General features: G+C 42.6%; 1 protein-coding gene across 3 annotated transcripts in view; it reads right to left on the reverse strand.

Moving 5' to 3' along the window:
* Foxp1 (forkhead box P1) overlaps positions 1-19955 on the reverse strand; it is a 487831-nt gene that overhangs the window by 344783 nt on the left and 123093 nt on the right. For all 3 annotated transcript variants that reach the window (XM_019209347.2, XM_010636145.2, XM_010636153.2), the window contains one exon: positions 19345-19439. The gene's annotated coding sequence lies outside the window, so the exon portion shown is untranslated. The remainder of the gene's footprint in view (positions 1-19344; positions 19440-19955) is intronic.

Below are 19955 nucleotides of genomic sequence, written 5' to 3' on the forward strand. Positions count from 1 at the left end.
CAAAGATAACACCTTCTTCAACAAAAGACAAGACAGGCAAAGGATTAAAACCTAGACATGTTTAAATTCATGGTTCATAAAGATATTAAAATTTAACGGTTACTTTCCAAGGATGACAACAAGCCAACTGGTCATTTTGAAAATTGGCAAACAGAGGGAAAGAATCCAGCATGTGTCCTATGTTTCTGAAATGAAAAGCACCACTGGGTAAACAGAGTAGACAGAGACTAAAATTATAAAAGCATCCAGGTCACAAAAGTGCAATTAGAACACCACTCTCACTCTTCTGCATCTCCAAGGATCTAAGCCATGTAACGGCTATTAAGTTACAAAAGGGAAGACAAGAAGATATAATGACCCTCCTAAATGAAAACACACAACCATCATACACACAGCCACTAGAGTTTTGCTAAAGGGATAGATCTGACTTATGCCTCTGAATCCTGCAGTGGATAGAGAAGCAGAGAGGGCAGAGGAAGATGCTGAACTAAAGACGTAACTGAGGAGATCCAGGCTTGAAACTCTACCGTCCAAGGGGCCAGTGTTCTCTAATGAGTCGTATTTTAAAAAGAAAGAACTGATAAGAAACTTGAAGTTTAAGAGACTTAAAAAGCACAGGGAGTTTTTAAAAAAATGGACAGTACTAAAGTGATGGTGCCTAGAACATATAGGTGACAAACCAGAAAATAAAGGGAAGTGATTACTACAGACACGAGTTACCTTTAAAAAGGCTGGTGAGTGGAACAGAGTATGTGAGGGTTTCCAGGTGGCTGGCTGATATGCTCAGAAAAAGTTATTAAGCTCTTGTTCCCTGTAGATTGATAACTGATCATTTCAATTATCATTAAATATTTATTAGACATCGGGAGCAGATAAGGCTATAGCAAAATACGGCGGCAGAATCCCTGCCAAATGGACACTCCAAAAAGGCATTAAGATATGAACCCAATTATATAAAGGAAGGCAAGAAAGCTCTCCTGCCACCACGTGGCACAGCCAGAGGTCACATCCCTCATCCACGGGCACTATTGCTGCACAGTAAGCAGTCAGGAGGAGTTTCTCTGAAAAGATTTGAAGGAGGTCTATGAAAAGGAGAGATGAAAGTCTGGTCAACGGAGTCACAAAACACTTCTAAGCAAGGTAAATGACATAAGGAGAAACAGGAGGCCAGACAGTTACATGGATCAAAGTGAGAGCTACAAAAATATGTTGTTACATAAAGAGCAGAGGGACTACAAAAGAGTAATTTAGAGGTCAAGATAGAGAATCTCAGGGAATGTGTGGATACAAAAGCAAAGGTGTCCACTAATCCTCTTCAGTTAGCAGGACAAGGGTCATTGCCATAGCAGCGGATAAGCACAAAGGAAGCCTTTTGAATAAACTAGAGGAAAGACAAAGAAATATCTCTAAATGCAAAATATCCTCCCAGTTAAAGGTCTTTAATTATCCAGGGAGAATGTCAATTTTTTACAATAATATCATGGACTCTAAAATATAATGAAAAAATAAGACTACAGAACATATGGTCTGCTGTAGTAAGAGGGTGTTAATCAAAGGTGTGTTAGCAGTTGCTATGAAAATCAGGACCTCCAAATTACATTTTAGTTATCATGTAGGTGCTGCACACCAAAGAGCACACAAGCTTGTGAGTCAAGATGAAAGATGTCTATCTCAAACAGGATGCGAGAATGAGTTAAGGGCAAAAAAGAGAAAAACAAAAATCAACCGAGTCTAATCTCCTCGGCCCCCAATCTGATCTGAGCCTTTCTGTCCCAGAATGTCCATTCTATGTTTACTTGTGCTTGGCTATGATCCAAATAGTCTGTACAGCTCTCTCTTACATTTTATTCTATCAAGAAAGATTTGGCAACTGAAATCTATTACGATGTCAAAAGGTAGCTGACAACATAAAACGTATCCTGCTGAGCTGATGCCGCACACAGCTGAATTTACAACAACATGAGTATCGTAAAAATTATAAGAACTGCAAATTAACCACTGATTTCTAGTTCGCTGACATAAATAATGGTAAGGACCTGGATAACTTCCAAACATCTTTACCACTGTTTAATTTGTCAAAATCTATCAAGAATATTTCAACCACAAACCTGTCCTCTAAGGTACATTATCATTCTCACGCTCAGATTAGCATCGGTGGCAACTCGAGGAAGACTGCATAATTACTGAGACTCCTTGAGGGTTCTCCTCTCCCTGTTGCAATTCCTCACTGCGTCAGTGTCTCACTCTGTCTTAAGTACCATTCTTGCTCTCAATTAGTTATTGAAGATCATTTAAAAATTTGGCTCTAATTTTGTGAGATGTCTCTCTGCTTTCAAAATTAGTCCCTCATTACGGTATAAAGGTTCCTACTGGGCTCAAATTAACAGGATTTTTTTCTGTTTACTTCATATTTGTGAACCAGGAATGCTGCTAGCAGTGTGGGGCTACAGTAGTTAGCTGACAGCTGTTGGGAAACTCAGCAGGTAAGGAGGTCACACACTGAAATAGAACGATAAAGACAAGACAAGTTAAGATACAGAGCTATATGGCTTCCTCCACCAATAATCAATTCCACACACCATCCACACAGATAACAACAAAAAAAGAAAATGGCTTTAAAATGTATGCAGAATGTCATCTGAAAAACCAAGCTCTATTCAGAGAACTTAAGTCAGGACTAAACTATTTAATTACTAATTAATAAACACTAAAATATGGTTAAGGATAATAAAATGACTGAAAAATATTTGATATCAAAGATAAATGCCTCCTTAAAACCTCTTTAGTGAGGAACCATCCTTCGGCATCTGTATTATGTGCATATAAACCCAGCCCCCACCCCACTTTCTTACGGACATATGTCTAAAACAAATTTACAACACTGCTGCAGAGAAAAAAATTAAATGTTTGGATATAACATTGCAAAAATAATCCATCAGTAGTACCTGTGTCTAAGTAGAAATCATACATGCATTTGTGCAGAATCTAAGCAGGTCTAACTCTTTGATTAGTCATAACACAGGGAATGCAGGGAGATGTTCGATAGATGCTAAGTAAATCTAGCATAACTCTACTTGTGCCCAAATTGGCTTATTTCACATTTCTGTATTTTGGGGGAAAAGCAATTTCTGTATGACAGATGCACCTGGAGTTTGCCACGTGGCCTCCACACAGAAAGGGCTGTGGAGTCACAGAGTTAGCAACGATGAGAAAATTGCATTTTATTCTTATTTTCTAAAAAATAAAAAGCATATTTTCCCCATGGAACATGTTTGTATTGAGCTAGTTCATGTCTCTATAGAGTAAGTGGATAGTAGAAATGAAACATCGATCTGGTAGATCAAAGCCCCCAGTCAGCTGGCACTAAAGATAATACGGGTTTGGCCTCAATCAGACCTTACCAGCTGCCTACAATAAAATATATAGTAGATAAATACTGAGATAGATAGACAGACAGATAGATATAGACAGACAGACAGACAGACAGACAGTACACTGGCTAAAGAAAACATCTATCCTTCAATTCTCTTTACCCATTTAAATATGTACTGACTGTTCCTAGAGAGCTGACCCATTATATTATTATCCTTTTAATCAGTGTGATATAATGTTTAAATCTTAAAACTAGGTAAAGGCCTGAGAGTGGTTGGCATACAAGAGTGCTTCCCTTTGGGCAGCTCACAGAAGTGTTCCTGTAAAAACAGAATATCAAAAATCATGAAACAAAAACTGGCTGAACTGATGGGGAAAGTACACAATTTAACCACAGAAGTTAGAGACTTCAATATCCCATTACGTGGGATAAGAAGAATTAGGTAGATTCAGTGAGGAAAGAGAAGACATGAACCACACTATGAATCAACTAGACCTAGCAGAAGCCCACAGAAAATTCTACCTAACAACTGCGACAATGACAAAAATCACACTTTTCTGAAGGACATTCTCCAGGACAGCCAGGTTGGGCCTTAAAATACACTTCAGTGAATGTAGAACTATGTTTTTCAATTATAACGTAAGAAAATTAGAAATCAGTGACAGAAAGAAATGTTAGCATTTCACAAATGTGTGGAAATTAAGCAACATGCTCCTAAAAATCCAAAGGGCCAAACAAGAAATCACAAAGAGAATAGAAAATACTTTGAGATGAATAAAAATGAAGATGTACCAAAATTTATGAGACACAGGTAAAGCAGTTCCCAGAGGGAAATTTATAGCTGTAAAAATATATACAAAAACATAAAAGATCTCAAAGTCTTATTCGGACTTAGTCAACCAGTTAACAAATACAATAACGTGCTACAGACCTTGATTTCTCTAGTCATAAGGCAGAACAACTTATATGATAATCTTTCTGACTCAGGGAAGACACTAACTTCTAATTGTATTTTATACAAACAAAGCCCTAAAGTTATTTACTCAAGGAACCTTTTGTTAAAACGTTATTCATCTTCTCAATTTTTTAAATGGAGAAATTAAGATCATAGAACAACTTAGCGTAAGAGAAAGCTTTGAAGCACATTTTCTAAATTTCCAGCCAGTGCTTTTTTTTTGTTTGTTTGTTTGTTTTTGCTGTACAAATAACTAGCCTTGTGAATGTAAGTTTTTCATGACTTATCATATTTAGGGATTACAAGTCACTAAAATCATTGGTTTATTATTACCATACTTCTTTCCAGATGTCTGCATGTATTTTCATGCACATTTAAGAAGTACATCCACTGGGAAACTCAGCAAAATTGTTCAAACACCTCTCTTCTCAATAAAACATTTATTAAGGACTTTGGTAACGAGATAAATGATCTTCACTGCCCCTACCAAGATCAGCCTGGAGGTGGTGGCAGGAGTGTGGTAGGTGAGACAAAGTGAGAAAAACAGGCATAAATCTTGACTCCTAAAGCAAGGGAGTTAGGATAGACCACATGACACTGTCTGAGAGAACTGAAACTCTGTCTAGAAAGATAAGGAAACGGAGCCCATTACTTCAATGCCCAAGCACACTAAGCACATGAAGCCATTAAAAAACTTTAGATTTAAAATGCAAACAGACCTTGACCAAGTCTGAAAAATGCACTTAAAATTTTTCTATTTTGAAATTCTATAATTATAGACTATAAAAAGTTGCAAAAATAGTATAAGTCTCTCGTACCCCTCACCCTGCTTCCCCAAGGATGATGTACAGCTGTCTGCAACAGCAGTATGGGGAACTAGGCAGTGGTACATCCCTGTTAACTAAATGACACACCATCCTTACTCAGTTTCATTTACTATTACTGTAACCCCAAGCAATTCAACGCAGTAAACATCTTAAAGCCTCCAATCATTCATTTGTATCATGAAGGTGCTAAGTATTGCTGCTCTGTGTACCTGAAAAGTTCCAATATGATGGTGCTAGAATATGGCTTACAACAGTAGCTGGCATACAGTAAGGCCTCGATAAATGGGGGTTTATAATCACCAAGCAACACTTTCGGGATTCCCAGTTTTGCTCTGACATTCTCCCTGAGGACCATCGCCGAAACAAAGGTGGCATCTGCCACCTTTTATCGTTTGACTAAACACCTAAAAAAACAACCCAACTGTAGTCTATGTTAAGAACTGAAAGGAAATTTAATTCAAAACGCTTTTCTTGTGCACATGCATTGATCTTTTGTGTGTTGTTTAATAGTACTGTCAACTGTGAAATAGCTCAGGTGCAACTCACAGTGCTGCTGAGGCCTCCAGAGGAAAAGGAGTGGAAAACTGAACTACCAACACGTACAGGTAAATGCACACTTTGGGAACCAGGTCAGTTTGTTGTTATTATTTCCTGATAAGAGTGTGTACATCTTAATTCAATTTCTGAATCAAACAGACTGAACACAAGTCTGGATCCACCCTACTAGTGACCGAATCTACTCCAGTCAAAACTCGAAGAAAAGTAGAGCTCTTAAGGAGCTAAGCTCATTAACAGCTCTGCCTCTGTTTGGATGCACTTTTTCACAAGCAAGAAAAAACTACACATGCAAAAATAGTCCCAGGCATAAACAGGCTCTCCCGTCTCCAACTTTCACATACACCTGTATGTAGTCCTGGCTCCCAAGCGTTTGTGCGAGCCCCTCCCAGACCCTTCTGCCTATGACAGCAGACAAATGCCAGTATACAAAATGGTCCAGGGCCTCACCTCCTTCACAGCCACATGTTAAGGACGCAATTAACCGATAATAAGGAAAGAGGAATGTTACTGGGTTTCCCGCCCGCAGCTCTGAAATTTTCATGCTTTGAGAATGAGTGAATGAGAAATCTTAATTTAAGGAATGTTTTCTAGATCTTTTTTTTTCTCTATTCTTTTTTCTTTCTGCAAATTAGCTCCATTTTCAAAACCTGCCACCCACAAACAAACAATCTGAAACACTAAAGTGTCTCCTCTGTTTCTATCAACAGACATTATTTGGAATTAGTTAGAAGGACAAATAATATGTCAACCAATCAACTAAACAGCTAACGTAGTCATTTTTGGTTCATTTTAACTCTCAGACCTCTCTCTTCCATTCTCCTGCAGTCGGAACAAAAAGAGTCACATTCAGGTAGCTTCAGCTTTGTTTTCAGGTAAGTACAGCCTTCTCACACCAGCTGACCTCCAAGGACATTACTTAATGCTCACACCACAGGAAAATAATTTAACCAACACAAGACTTGATGTATCTCAGATTAGTTAACTGCCCTGTATGCCTTGACTTCGCTGGCTCAAGAATTATTGGTGACTAAATGAAAAAAAAAAAGACTTAAGGATATGGGGAAACAATTTACATTTTATTTTATAAACTATACCAAAATAATGAAAGCCTGGCTTTGCATTGGCATTAAAGAGATGACGCCTTTTGCTTTGTGTCCAGGTCTAACTCCCTTTTTCTGAACATGAACATATGGCTTCCCTTAAAATTACTTCTTTTTTTCCTACCCTGGTGTTATGCAAGATTCTTGCTTATTTTGGCAATTGAAACAAAATAAGAAGAGCCACCCAGAGTTCTCCATTCCAAAGGGAGGAGTTTCCCAAGAAAAGCAAAGTTGTGCTGTTGTATTTCCTCTCGGCCCAGTTGTCCAGCAAGTGGCATTCCTCCAGTATGGAAATTGGTGCAGCACAGAATGGGAAACTGGTCCTCAAATACCGTATCGAACCAGGGATGACCAGCGTGGGCAGGGACTTTGTATAAGCTCATGATCACTTAAAGCTTCTAAAAAAGAAATATTGCTGAAAAGCAGAAGTAAGGCAGCTAGGCAACTTCATATGCAGTAAAATAAAAGGTATTTTTCAAACACAAACTATGAGAAAAGGAGATTCCCTTCATTTCAAAGAACGCCCAAGGGAAACCAGACTCCATGATGGAAAGGGCAAATTTTTATGATGCAAATCTCAGCCATGGGCCTAGGTGAAAGCTTTAAAAATTAAAGAGGGACTAGCATGTCTAGGCAACACAAACAAAGAAAGTCCTACATATGGAATACTGGTTTCAATGAGAGAAGGTGACCGCCAAAAACAGTATAAGAATTAAGCACTCACATAATAGATCACTGTAAGCAAGCCTCTCCTGCAGATGTTGGAGTTGGTGATCTAAGCCTCACACTTGGAAAGGTTGAGGGACTGGAGCCATGATATATAAAGTAAGGACCTAAGTGCCAACGTTTTGATTTACCCAAGCAAACGTGGCTGTTTTTGTTGGGTGGAAGAGCTGTTCTTTTCACTGAGCAAAGAATTACGGTAAACATCTGCTCACCATGACCACAGAAGAGATGGTTGTTTTCATCCAAGGTCATTTTAAAGGAATAAATTCAATTAATAAAACCACACAGTAATAGTATCCAACCCTCCAGTAAGTCAGCTAGCTTCTATCCACAGACCTATTCATTAAGGAAGCACTTAACCCAGAAAGTTTTGCCACATTGCCACTGAGAGTTCTTTGGGACCACTGATGTGGTGGAAGGGTTTTCAGTCTTGAAGGATGCTTGAAAATCCAACCACACTTCACTTATCTCATTCCTTAAGCAGTTATTTCCAAACATGTTTTCTTGCCCTGTTAACAAGATATACATGTAGGGTGTATATGTCTGTCTCATTTAAATAACCAATGCCTCATTTTAACAGAAATTGGGGGCTAAGGGTATAGTTTATTGGGAAAGCAGTTATTTAGCATCTGCGATGCCCTGAGCTCAATCTCCAGCTCAAGAAGGAAATAAAGAAACAGAGACAGCAAAGACAGAGACAGACAGGGATAGAGGGACACAGTAATAGTATCCAACCCTCCAATAAGTCACCTATAAATGTCAAAGCCAACATTTCTATGTTAAACTGCCTCTATGAGAATTAATATAACCCTGAATATTTTGAGCTTTTCAAAATCACTTATTTGGTTCTTTAGGAAAAGCAACAAAACAGCAGGAAACTAAAGTATCAAGCTGACTGTCCTTCAGATTTGCTAAATTAGAGCCCCCCAAGCCTCACTTTCTTTGAACAACAAGCTATAAACCCCTCCAAAATGAGTCATCTATGATTATTATTCAGTGTTCTCAATTAAGAGAAAATCATTAAATTCAAAAAACCCTGAGTTCTGATTCTGGGTTAAGCACATTTTTTTCAACTACTTTCAATATCAGAATAGTCTCCTAGGTATTAGAAAGCCAGTTTGGGGGGAACCAGCTGCTATCACTAAGAGTAAACAACTAAGGTTTACTATTTCTGGCCTACAGTCATGTCAAAGCCAGCAATCAACAAGACACTAAGTTCTGTGGATGTGAAGAATACTTTCTCTTTGATTTCTCATGGAAGCAGAACACAGCGAATCATAAAGGCCAGACTGTGGTAAATTTATGGAAAGGATAATGTTAAATTCATCCGCTCCACGTACCGCAATGCCGTAACAGACAGAATCCCAGGGATGGCACAGCTCTAGGAGCAGCGTAAGCACTCGGATATGGGGCTGTCAGTGTTAAAATCTTTCCATCAATTAGTCTTCAACAAAGACTCGCTAGGCACCTCTGAAGTACAGGTTCCCATGTGTGTCACATGTGCACACCTGTATATGACTTTGTGCACGTGTATGCCTGAGATACCCATATGTGATGGAGGAGGGAGAGGTGAGGTGTGACATTTTGAAGGTCTCCATTTTGAAGATAGGATCCTGAAGGGTAATTACACAAACTTGAGGATTTCTGAACTCAGATATTACCTTTGTGTTGACTTGTCTGCTCACTTCCTGCAGGTGTCACACGCTAAGAAAGGACAGGAGGAGGCAGAAATGAGAAGGGAGCAAGCAAGCAGCTTTTAAGTAGCCCAACTGCCCTTACCTTAAAGGAAAATAAACCATTAAACAAGAAAGAGAAGGGACTACAGAGGCCCGATGGTATTTAATAACCCTCACTGCCTTTAGCTGTGAAAGAGAGCCAGCTTTAATGTAACCCACTAACTCCCCCACCACAGCCAAGATTCATTTCTACAAGTGACTCCAATATTAGAGGCCACTGTGGTCAGAATTGGAATATAACCATGTGCCACTACACTAAATTATGCTTAAATAAAAATGCAATTCATCCATCATATTTGTGTAATAGAAGGATTAAATCAGCTATAATTTTCAAGCCTGAAAATTCCAAGCTTTTAAGTATATTCTTAATGAAAGATAATGTGATGAATGTCACAATAAAAAAATAACTTGGGTGGAGAAAATAATTCTTTATCCTTTTAAAATTTTCCTTGTGAAATGCATCATTTCAACGTAATGCATTTCAACGTACTTATCCACAATTGTAAATTTGTTTTGATAAAATGAAGAGCCTTTTTAATCCAAATTGCACAGCGATGCTTCTCCACTGATCTGTTATAACTTAGTAATCAGAGTTAACAGACTGCCTAATTAACCAAGTCCTCATTTGCCAAGATCCAAATATGGGCTGAATTGCGGGCCAAGGAGAAAATATGATGGACATGAAAATTATTAATTCAGAGAAGCATTAAAAGCATGTGGAGTTAAAGTTATTTCCTAAATCTCACCATTTTTAATACCCCTCAATTTTTGTAAATAAGGAACATGTGAAAATAGAAAATATATTCCATCCCCGGCATATGGAAAAACATTTTAAAATCAATTAGTTACATGGACATAACTATATCAATTCTTAAGCCACCGACAATCAATGAGTTAAAACTTACAGCTGCCCTCTAATAATAAGGAATCATTTCTATAGTACACACAGAAGATGCCAGCACCATCGTCAGAATTCCACATGGTTGAGATGTTATTGGGCCGGGGATTTAGCTCAGTGGTCCCACCACCAGCCTCACAAGCACAAGGTCCTGAGTTCAATCCCCAGTACCCCCCCCCAAAAAAGATGTTATTGCCCACCTCAACCACAATCCTTTGGAATGTACTTTTTTGTCCTCAGATACCAGATGAGAAAACTAAGAGGCAGAATACTGTGGCATATTCCATAATGCATACATAGGCAACATCTAATCTTTTCAAAAATATTTGGGAAATGATATTAAGAATTCTATATTTTAATGCACCAAAAATTTTCCCATAGAGGGTTTATCCATTGGTTTATTATGCACTCACTAGATGATGTGGCTTATCTGTACACAAATCTTTCATCAGCATCTTATTATTCTCATCCCTGTATGGGTCATATGATCTACAAGACATATACATGTGGGCCAGGGATTTAGTTCAGTGGCACCACTCCTGCCTCATAAGCAGTTCAATCCCTGGTGCCACCAAAAAAAAAAAAAACAAAAAAAAAAGACTTTTTTTTTTGTACCAAGGATTAAACTCAGGACCTTGCATTTGCAAGGCAGGTGGCAGCAACATTGAGCTAAATAAATCCCTGACCAAGACATATACATTTTATGGGACTAAGATAGTATTCCTAGAAATTCAAATGCAAATTCAAATACAGGTTTTAATCCTAGAGAAAAGGTGGTAAATCCACCAATACAACATTTTCCTCCTGGGTACTGGGTGATTCCTATTCATCTTCTGAGCTTCCAGCCAGGTCTCACTGCTTCCTAAGGCCTTCCAGTCTCCCTCCAGTAACTCCCTTCCCACCACATAGGAATGGTCCGTCAGCTTCTCCTAGCTTCTCTAGCACTACAGCAAGACGGATATTTCCGTCAACCTCGTGTGTGTTAGGTTCGGTGAAATGAAATCTTGCTCCAGAGATGGCAAGGGATGGGTAGGCAGAAGGATGAGGAAGAAGGCAGGCAGTGGAGAGCCCCTGTAGACAGAAGCAGGGCAGCATTTCTGAGGCACGGCCTGTTTCAAGACAAGAAAAGTGGCTAGAGATGTCCAAGTATCCAGTGGACCCTGGATAACATGCGGTCCTATTTAAAAGCCCGTCCGCCCTTGAAGTCTTTATCTCTATCATGCATCAGGCACAGCGCCTGCTGTTGGGCCCAGAAACAGCTGCCTTTCCAGAATTCTGTCCCCTTCTGATACCAACACCCTTCCACCCTTTCCCTGTTTGTGAAGGGAAAACACCATCCACAGCTGTGCCGACAGGCACGTGACTGGCCCCAGGCCAAGAGGGTCTTCACACTTTTCCCATCCAGTCCTTCTCTAGCACAAGAAGTGTTTCTCTCCAACAGGCGTACTGCACGCACAAAGCCAATCACAGAAAGAAGACTCAATTTCTGTGACCCTTACTGAAGTTTCTTCCTACTGAGATGGCTACAAAAACACATTCACAAATGGCTATCGTGGCACAACCCTGGCAACGGCCTCAATAAGCGAATCCAACGTAGAGCACATTATATCCAAGAGATCAGGATCAAGAATTAATGGCACAATCTGAACCCCTTAATCCAGACATTCCTGAAGCTCGCTTTACCATCTGAGTTTGTGATACCATGAGCAGGTTCAATTCTCCTATAGGCTGACTGTATTCTCTCAGGCATAATCAGAGACCTAACAAATGGTGGATTCAGTAATTTGAAGACCATGATACATTCAAAGTGGTCTGCTCTTTCAGTTTACAAGGATGCTATGGTTTATACCTGAATGTCTCCCAAGCCTCCTGTGTCATAAGTGAGGCTTTGGGGAGGTGACTGGATTGGGGACGTACTATCATTAGACAGGTTCACTAATGAGTTTATAGCTAAAGGTGATGCTGGAAGAAGGTGGTTACTGGGGGTACGGCCTGGAAAGGGTTCTCTCCCACTCCCAGCCTCCTCCCTTGGTCGCTCTGCCCAATGTCACACCAGGAGCTGCTTCTCCTCTGTGCTGCCCCTCTGCCACGCTGCCCTGCCTTGGAGCCAGCCAACAATGGATTGAAACTGCTACAGACTGCGAGCTAGAATAAACTTCTCCTCCTCCTTTAAGTTGTAGGCATCAACTATTTTGTGCCAGCAATGAAGACAGTAATGAAGACGAAGGAGATATGGACACTTTAAACCACTTAACTAAAAACTGCCTACTCATGGTCTCCTACATCTGGCTTTTATACATTAATTTTCAAGCCTAATATTTTACTAATATTCAAAGGTCAACTTCTGGCATACAGCTTATAAACCTGCAATTCTACCAACCCACTAAAGATCTCCTCAGTCTTAGCAAGCATTACCTCTTAAGTACCCAAGTTCTTCACCATGGTAAATAAAAAGGCTTCTGGGTGAAAGTTCCTCGGAATAAATGAAAGGTGCACTTTGAGCCAGTTTGTTGGGAAAATACCCCCCGTTTTTAAAGAAAGAGACTCTCACGCACCACATTTTCACACAGGTGACTGAGCAGCTCAACTCAGTTGCTGGGTGGTCAGGGTCTAATATGAAATAAAACGGGGGCTATGGAGATGAGGTTAAAGGGGAATGACTGCAAGATCTACAGGAAATATTTGAACAGGGGCATCCAAGTGGAGGTAGAAGAAAGTCAATTAACTGGATTGTTCTTGCTCCCAACCAGATTGGGACATACTTCTATAGTCCCCACAGCTCTTGCAGGTGCGAGAAGAATTTAAAAAAGCCCAGAAAGATGGAACAGGAACTCCAAGGTGGCGCGGAAGCACACAGGCCTGACACTCACAAGTCTCTGAGTGAAAGCAGGACTCACCTATATCAAAACAGTGCCAGTAAGGCAGCACCTAGGAAAACCCAAGGCTTCACCTACCACAGGGTCTCGCCAGGGAGGCTGGGCTACAGAGAGGTTAGGAGCCAGGACATTGGAGGAAGGGGGTCCAGGGTTCACACCCCAGTCCTGCTCCTCACGGCAGAGAAGCCAGGGCAAGTCATGGCACCTCACTGGGCCTCAGTTTCCCCATCTGTGAAATGGACTTTTACAGCCTTAATGACCCCTTAGAGCTCTCTGGAGCTAACAACTGTCATGTACTGAGAATCGTGTCTGGCACAGAGTAAATTCTCAGTAAAGGAAGCTTTTACAGGGTAGACTTTCCGCAAACGGGAGTGTTTCTCTTAACTGCTATTGATCTGAGTTTCTCAGGAGAGGTTCTATATGAGTTCAGAATATTCAACTTTCACCTCTCTCTTACCTGCAAGGGAGGAGGAGGACAGGGGACAACAAGAAACCAAGACCCTGCGGCCACACTCATCTAGACAAACCCAAGGAAGCACGATTTACCCTAGAAGTAGAAAGCCAAGGAGACTACCACGCTCAGAAGCACGCTGAGAGTGAGGCACCACTGAGGGCTGAGTGGGGCGGATTCGGGCAGAGAGGAGGCCCAGGCTCTCCGGAGGAACAGCCGGGGCACCACACATGCAGGCAGGCTGAGCAAGCTGGCACAGACATCTTACCCAGAGCCTGGCGGCACAGAAGGACGGCCACACCTGAGGGCACTGACACGCGGCCTCACCTCACAAGCTCACAGGAAACTCCCGGGCAGTGCCTCGCCTTTCCCAGGGATTCGTACACACTGGGCCCTGGTGCTGATCCTGGCAAACAGCTTTTAAGTCTCAGATTACATGGATCTGCTTCCCCTTTTTGGAGTTATTATTGTAGTTTTTCGAAATATTTGGAGACGGGGTGTTACTTATTTTCAGAGATGCAAAGTAAGCTGGCTGTCAGCTTTTCTGCAGGCTGTCGTGAGTTTAACAAAAGTTTTTCCCCACTTTGTTTGCTTACCCTGACTAAAACTCGTTGGATTTTATATTTTTTTTTCTTAAAAAGGCTATCTGTAATCAAATTTGATCCCAAAATTGTATTTTAATCATGCCCTTTTACTGCACATATTGACAGGGAATAAATAAGTTAATAAAGGGCAAGTTTGATCTTGTAGATAACCCCAATTAGTTACAAGTCATGGAAGGAAGAGTGGGAGACTCGATGTGTTTCATCCTGTTCCACCAAAACGTGTGTGATACAGTACAAAGACAGAGGGAAGGGTCTTCTTCTTGCTTCAGCTTCTATGTAACAAATTCACAGCGAATAACACGTCACCTGCAGCCAGGATGGAACAATATAGTAAAAACAGTACATCGCCTTCTTAGCCAGGTGAAAGAAATCGGTGCTAGCACTGAAAGATATTTATATCAAACTCCTTTCAGTCTATAGAAGTACATATATGCTTTTCAGGACAGACAGCTCAGGTGTGCATTTTCTAATAAGTTAAAGGGAATTTGTAGAAATTTAAGCTACCCTTTGTTGCAACGCAAGAGATCAAACCCGTTCTGACTAATTTAAAGCTAAACTATATCCCCAGCCAGGTGGCTTAAAGACAGAGCACCACCCTAATCTCTGAACTTCTAAGCAGTGCAGGCCTCAAACACGGGGCTTTCACAGTGCTGGACGTTTTAAAGTTCATTTAATGTTTGACACATGAACAAATAAATCAAGCATATGCCAACAGCACACCTGTAATCCCAGCACTTGGGAGGCCGAAGCAATAGGAGGACAGAGAGTTTGAGGCCAGCCTGAACTACACAGTGAATTCAAGGCCAGCCTGAACTATAGAGCGAGACTCCATCTCAAAGAACAACAAAAACAAAAGCGAAATAAAATAAAGTAAAGAAGAGTTTGCCTTCCTTACCACCTTTATAATGAAGACAGTGAGAAAGCTCAGAAAGAGAGTTGGTGGGGTGACTCCCAGGAGGCCTTGCTGATTTTTCTAAACCAACACTACTGTCACTCTGGTGCACACCCTGCAGAACACTCCTCCTTTGTCATCTCAAGTAACCCTTGCAAGGATCCTCCAAGCTAGGTCACCCTAACACCCCTGCTTCAGGTAAAGACCTGCGGCTCAGAGAGACTGAGGGCCACAAAACAAGCGTGAGATTTCAGCTTGGAACTTAACATTCTTACTGAACATGCACCACCTATGAGACAATGAAAACCCAAATGGCAAATTCTGTCTTCAGGGGGAAGATGATATAACCCCCTCCTGGCTGGGCTACACAGAGCATCAGTCTTGGGCCATGGACAGTGAAACCTTGCTGAGAACCCCCATGGGTACACTCCCTACCTACAGCAAAGGAGCCAGGTGCAGCGCTACCGTCCTCTTGCTCGCTAGCCAAGCGAGGTTCACCTGGGCACTGCTGAAACACAGGGAAATGTGTAACCGCCTTGTGGCACCTGTGTACCCCCTGTCTGTGGGGCACAGAATCCGGCCCTAGGAGCCCCACTGAACTGGAAAGACCATCTCGCGAATCGGTACTGCTGAAGTGACAAGCTGCAATAAATCCAACAAATGAGAAGTGGGGAGGGAGAAGGAAGAGGAGGGGCCAGATCCCCTTTACTGAGGGTGCCCAGGGAAGGCCTCTTCCAGCCTCTAAAACGAGCAACGAGCTCCAGGAAGTGGAACATTCTGCCCACAGACAGCAAGGGCCTCTGCCTCTCAGTCCCTGGGTGCAGCCAGTGGTCCTGGCACTCTGGCAGAGGGGCCGGTCCCCCGCAGGTCTGTGGGGACCGGGGCCTGCTCTGCAGAGTCAGCAGCCCGGGAAGGGCTGGGGACTCTGGGCAAGATCGACATCACGGAGCATCAGCACATGAGAGCAAAACCTCCAGTTTCAGATTATCATCAGCAATACCAACTTGAAAGCAGTTAACGAATTCTGCTTGCAAGGCAGGCCCATTGTCTGAGTAAGAAAACGCAATTTAAAAAAAGGCCCATGCACCTCAGGAGATCTGGGAAGAGTCCAAAGGGGCCCCAGGAAGGGCAGCTCTCTGCAACGGGGGCTGTGCCCATGGCCACAGGTGGCCTTAAAGACTGGCACCAAGGCCACCCCTCCCAGGCTGAATTAAACTTACAGGGGACACCAAGGAAAAAGCAAGGGGCCATGAACCCACATGGCCACCCCTCAGGGACCCAGCTATCACCCAGGACTCCCAGTGCAATCCTGGCATTCCATAGCACCCAGAAAGGGTTCGCCAGTATCGTCTGACTCCTCAGTGCACTGACTATTGGGGGTAGGGAGTACTAGGAACCAAAACCAAGGCCTTTACACAGAGCTACATCCCTAGCCCTCTTGTATCTAGAAAAGAATTTTTTTTTTTTTTTTTTTTTTTTTGGTACCAGGGATCGAACTCAGGTCCTTGTGCTTGGCATGGCAGGTGCCAGAACCACCGAGCTAAATTCTTGACCATCTTTTTTTTTTTTTCTCAAAAAGGGTCATGTGGTTAAGTCACACAGCCTAGCCTCAAACTTGAAATCCTCCTGCCTCAGCCTCTCAGACTACTGGGATTACAAGTGTAGCACACCTAGCTATCCTGGCTCCAATTCTTGCCCCACTTCTCAGGAGCATGAAGTAATTCACCCCGTTACTGAGGGTTGCTGAGCACTAAGCAGAAAAGGTACAATCTGAACCCAGGCCAAGTGAACTTCAAAGCAGACAATACTGACCAGGCCACCAGGGCACCCAGAGCAGGCAATCCCTTAGACTCTGTGAACACCCCAAGTACCCATATTTCAAGGACACTCGGCACAGGCCGCTGCACATGGAGAATATATGAGAGAGTCCCGGGAGTCTCTTGTTTACTCTGTGAAGTAGAAATTCCCACATACCCTGGACAGCCGGTCTGGGATAGGGCACTCGACTCCCTCCCAGGTGACCGGTCAGCGGGGTGTGGGGACAGCAATCACAGGGTGAGATGACGTCCCACGGCTGAGTCCACACAGGCACAGAGGGCCAGTGCAGAGCCATCAGCAGTGCCCCTCACACCAGCTGAGGAGCCAGCACCTAAGAGGAGTCTGTACGTCACCGGGACCCCACACTGTCCAGCGTGAGGTCCAACAAAGCCACACCCACAAAGGACAATTACCTACACACTCAGGAGACTGCACTCTGGTACGTGGCTCTCTTGAGAAAAAATTATTATTTCTCAGACTTGCCGCGGCATTTTCAGTAAGAATATTATGGTCCTAAAATATTTCCTGAGATAGTTACCTATTAAAAAATCAAATAGGCTGAAATTCCAGCATGTAAAATTCAAACAAGACCCCAGGGATTCACTGAAAATACATATAAATTAAGCGTGTAACAAAAATCGATGCCATGATTCTGTATAAGTAACCACAACTGCAGCTTTTTTTTCCCCTGGTACCTGGGATCGAACTCAGGACCTTGCACTTGAGAAGCAGGCGCAGTGCCACTTACATAAATCCCCAGCCACTACAACTGCAGCTTTTTGTCTTTGGTGCTAGAACACGTAAATTATCAGTTCTTAGATTTGATACTTTCCCCAAATATCCCTAGAGTTAGCTGTGGCTACTGAGATATAAGAGTAAGTCTCAAAAAAAAGCTCTTTAAAGGGACCCGCTTTCATTGGGAGGGCTGCTCCTTTGTCTTTTGCAATTCCACCTCTTCCTTTCAAGATGCAGAGGCAATGGCTGGAGAGACAGCAACCATAATGTGAGCCAGAGGATAAAGCAAGATACTTCAACAGGCAGAGTAGAAAAACAGAAAGCACAAACTACTCTCCTCAAATATGAGGAGACTTTTATGAGACCACACAGATAACATTTTATGCCTAAGTATGTGTTATTAGAAAACAATTCTGAGATGATATAACGATATGACAGTATCTCTAAGAGTACACTACCATTTTCTGCAAGAAAAAAAAAACTAGAAAATTTGTGAATTGGGGTTCTGATTACCCCTTCACTTCCAAAGCCATTTACTGAAGTATGGCTTTCCTTCCTAATACTGCTAGCCCAGGGAAGCATATTTTCTGGCCTATATGTTTTGACATGCAAGACTTGTGAAATTCAGACATTCTTGCAGGCACTCAAAGCATCATCATTTATTAAGGCCTATATTAAAGGTAAAAGACCATAAAGCACCCTCAGATTCCGATGATTAAAGGAAGTGTAATCATTCTGCATTGGCATTTGATCTTTAGCCTGCCATAATCTACCAGTTTATCCCTCCATCCACACTTGATACTCAAAAGACATTTCAACAGCTTGTCTATCAACTGTAAAACAGAAGGGACACGTAGCTGAACCACATGACTCAGAAAATAAGAGAGCTTCTCCTCATTCATGGAACAGTGCACGCCCTGAGTAATTAAAAAGGGGAAGAAGGCAGCATGACACTGGGTGAACTGAGGGCCGGTGTAAAGCCACTAACTGTGTGGATAAGGGGCTTCCTCCATGCATCATACCTAGTTCCGTCTTTACAACCGCATTCTGCCCAGCAGGTAAGGGCAGGTACTTTCAATTCTGCAGTAGTGGGGACTGAACCCAGAGCCTTCACACTGAGCTACAGCCACAACCCTTTCATTATTTTTTGAGACCAGGTCTCACTAAGTTGCTATGTTACCAGGGCTGGGCTTGAAGTTGCAAGCCTCCTGCTTCAGCCTCCCAGAGTGCTGGGATTACAGGCGTGTGCCACCACGCCCGGCTGGCCAGGTGGTCTTTTCCATTTCTATTTCTTCCAGATTCTTTTCTCAAGATCAGACTGACTAGAACCCAGTAAGCAGTCAGGTTCACAGGTCTTATGTGTGCCTGGGATGTACCCAATTAGGGGCAGTAAACCAAAGCCCACAAGTCAGACAGGGTTTGCTGCCTGCTTCTGTGGACAAAGCTTTACTGGGATTCAGTGACACTCATCTGGGTGTGAGCTGCCGATGGCCACTTCTGCAATAAAATAGCAGAGGGGACCAGGTGCAAGTGAGGCCGTATGGCCCACGAGGGTGACACTTCCTACGGGGTCCTCTGCAGACTGACTGCCAGCTCCTGCTTTCGGCCACCTTCCTAGAAATAGGACCCAGGTGATGGATCCTATCCTTGACAGACATACAGCTGCCGTGGAGGGCATGATGCGTATCTGCCTACTAGCTGCAAGGTCCATGCCTGATGCTGAGATGATCCTTCAGCTCCCGTAATCACTGGGGCCACCACGCATGTGCAGCAGCAGAGGTACTCACCACTTACCGTGAACTTCGAATGAGTCTCACAGCCATAAAAAGCCTGGGGTCACTGGCAGGGGGCATGCACAACACCACAGGACTGCGACACACAGAGGGGCACTGAAAGCAGAGAGGGAGAAGAGGTTAGGAAGAGCCAACCGTGATGCTTCAGAAGTAACTGGGACCTGTGAGCCTCACGGCTGCCTTGGCCACACCAGAACACAAGCTCTCTTCCCCTCAAAACTGGCGTTCCATCGGGGCTTAGAAGCTGAGCTAAGCAGTGTCACAGAAGGGACAAGGAACTTTATACAGTAGAAGAAACTGGCCTGTACTTCGACAGTTTGGTTCCTTTAATGCCTTTTTTCCCCCTTAGGTACTGGGAATTGAACTCAGGGCCTTGACACCATGCTATACTCCCAGCCAATTTTTACTTTCTTGACACAGAGTCTCACTAAGGATTGCATTCCACTTGCAGTCTTCCTGCCTCGTCCTTGGAGTGTTAGCATTATATGCGTTTGTCACCAGGGCCGGCCCATAACTCCTTAAATTTTATGGTATGTTCTGATAATACAATGCCAACACATCCTGAGAAATAATAGAAGATGTAAGCTTCTGAAGTGATGTCCTCTCCACCCA

This window comes from Fukomys damarensis, unplaced genomic scaffold (assembly GCF_012274545.1).
Source record: "Fukomys damarensis isolate Sample0158 unplaced genomic scaffold, DMR_v1.0_HiC HiC_scaffold_28, whole genome shotgun sequence".
Classification (NCBI taxonomy): domain Eukaryota; kingdom Metazoa; phylum Chordata; class Mammalia; order Rodentia; family Bathyergidae; genus Fukomys; species Fukomys damarensis.